Source organism: Papaver somniferum, chromosome 4 (genome assembly GCF_003573695.1).
Source record: "Papaver somniferum cultivar HN1 chromosome 4, ASM357369v1, whole genome shotgun sequence".
NCBI lineage: Eukaryota > Viridiplantae > Streptophyta > Magnoliopsida > Ranunculales > Papaveraceae > Papaver > Papaver somniferum.
This window is the reverse complement of record NC_039361.1, coordinates 58,910,207-58,913,302: the sequence shown is the minus strand read 5'-3', so window position 1 is coordinate 58,913,302 and position 3,096 is coordinate 58,910,207.

Here is a 3,096-nt window from a genome sequence, read left to right as displayed (position 1 = left end):
GATAAGGGGCGTCATCTTCTACATTTGAATTTTTGGTTTTTCGCGGGAAACTTGTTGCAGCGAAGTTCAGTTTTAGGGTTTGATTTTTGGAGAGGTTATAGAGAGATTCAATAGCAAAAACTTCTTGTATGGGCCTGTTTTGGCTTAACAGGAAAGGTATAGTTAATGGATTCGGTGAAGCTGGGATAAATAATCGATTTGAAGCAAGACAGTGTCGGAAATATACTAGGAGCTTCGCTGGAAGATTTGGGAAGAGGTTTGGACGAGAATTTAATGGACTTTCTATTTGGATACGGACTGGGAATGATCCAGTACATCGAAACAGGAAAGGTAGTTGTTTGGAAGCGTAAAGAATGGAAGGTTTGATGTCTTGCACGATTAAACAGGGAGGTGAAGGTTTCCTGGGATATGATGGATTATATTTGGCAGTTACGTCGGAAGCTGGAGAAGAAATATTACCCTATGTTTCGACTCTTATCTACTTTAGGAAGTTTCAACAAAACAGAAGCCGCGTAAAGATAAAAAAGGAAGGGAGAAGAGGCCGTGACTTGCAGAGAAGAATACAGAAAGATAATTGAAATATTTCTCGAAATATCGTGGTTTATGTGTATATATATGAGCTGTATGAGTTCTAGGAGGAGCAGTCGAGAGTTGGGGGCAGTTAGGGAGGTTAACAGAGCCGAGAAGAAGAAGTTGCAGAGAAGATTCTCTACTGGTGCAAGGAAGAAGAAGCCGAAGAACAAGGACCTGTTTAGGTCAGTCGTATAAAACTGTAGCATATCAACGACATAAGAAACAGTCGTAAACCAGCAGTCTTATTATCTCTGTAACACTAAATCTGTAACACCTATAAACGTTGCAGTTGAGCTTCTTTTATTCCTTTTCTCATATTTCTTCAATAAAAACACCTTTTGATCTATGAATTATTATTTTGAGAGTGTTTTGAGTATGAGGAGCTAAACCCAACAGAGTATCATGAATCTCCCGAAGTGTCGGTATTGAGACCTGCATGAAAACACTCATATAGGATACACCACCCTCTGACAAAGAGATCAACGAGTTCACACACCTTTTAATTAAAAGTTGCGCGATTGAACGCAGTTAAATTCCTTGAGAGAAATCTAGACTGTCCATGTTAGTCTCAGAAATGATCACAGCCACACAAGTTGGCCGCATGATTTAACCAGCCTAGCCAAACCCTGGCAGGAGTAGACGATCACTGTGATGACCATTGGAGGGCTCGTTTATGCCCTAGCCAGTCGAACACCACACTACACTCCCAATGCCCGTCAAACGCCGGTCCAAAGAAGGATGGCCGCGTTGCTTTGGGAAAGGCTCGAATGAGCAAGACTGTTCAAGGCAGTCTTAAAAACATCACGACCGTCCAACTTCTCCATCCTGGTTGGATGGATCAGATCATCCCGCGAATGATCGGGGAAGCGCTAACACATACGTTTGCAGGCCCACTTCTCCCCTACCCGATCGGTTTTCTCATGGCAAAGCCATGGAGCAATGAAACGTTTGCTCAAAACATGGATGGCGTGATGCTTTAAAGGGTCGTGGAAATTCCACTAGTGTCTTAAATTGATCACAACTATCCAACCTAGCCAGCGTATTTGGATGGCTTAGATCGCACCTAGGACCATCAGGAAGGTACACATTTGTTCACCGTTAGCCCAATGTGGGCCCCACACGATCGGTCTTCCCAAAGGAGAAGCACAGCTCACCAAATCGTTTGGCCAAAGTCACGAGTGCGTGACTGTTTCAAAACCCTAAATTAGGGTTTACGGCAATGCACATCTGTCGTAGTTCGATCACGTCCATCCATCTTCGCCAGCCTAAACGGAGGGTGTAGATCAAGAATTCCCAAGGATGTTGACGTGATCACTATGGTCCCATATGTGCGTGTAACCAGTCGGCCTAAGCAGACTATGGCCAGGCGCCTCGAAACGCGCGCCCAAAGATGGCATGTCGCACGGCCTTTAATCTTTTGCGGCAATGTATTTCTGTCGCAAATCGATCACGGACACTCATCTTTGTCGGTCAAATCGAGTGGCCTATGTCGAACTTTCATGGGACCGAGAGGTGTAGACATGCACAGCAATGAGCCGTCTCCACGCATGACCGGTCGGTTCCAGCAAAACCAACGTCCATTCTTGAATTCGATCAATCCAAAGAGGGGATGTTGCGCACCTCTTTAAAACCCTAAAATCCATCAACGACAGCAAACATGCGCCGTAAATCATCTCGTCCGTCCAACTTTGCCAGCTGTCACGGACGGCTTAGATTTAAAGTTAGACGACCAATGAAGCGCCTCAGTGATCACCGTCGCCACTCTACCACAGTGAGTGATCGACCAGATGGTGGCCTTCCAATGCAGCCTCCAAATAATCACTCAAAGATGGTTATACATGCTACCGTTTTAAGACGCTTAATCCGCGACCTATTCAGTTAAGCTTTAAAACAGCGATGCTTCATGCATATTGATTGTTTTCGATGCATTACATGCATCGAGCGTACACCATATTTCAAGAATATCAATTCTTTAAATAATTTAGTTATTTTACTTAGTAACACCGTATGTTATTTCCTGCGGTGGGTCCCACGACTCGATCCGCTCATTCGAGACATCAAACATGTCACAAACTGGGGGATATTTCCTGGGGTATTGGTCTGACGGTTTACAGCGTGAAGCGTGCAACACGCCACTACAAGAACGTGTCAGGAAAAGGTGGACGGTTAACAGTGATGAGGGAAGTGGGAAAAGATGTGATCGTGTGACAATCACTATCCGTACACGACCCCACTACTCCATCACTTCACCTCCTCCACTTCCTACAAGATGAGGGTTGCGATCAATGACTTGTACAAATAGGTCCTTCACCTATTTCCAACACAGACAGAAAAACCAAGTGTTGTCACAGTATTCAGAAAACACCCAGAACTGATAGCTTACATTGTGTAAGCCAGTTCAACATTCTGATACAAGTCATAAACAGCCAACACCTTCACAATCTCAACACCTTCTTCGCTTCCCTCCCTAAGATCAACCCTTCTCCTTCACCTTGTGACCGAATTGAATCTGGAACGAACATT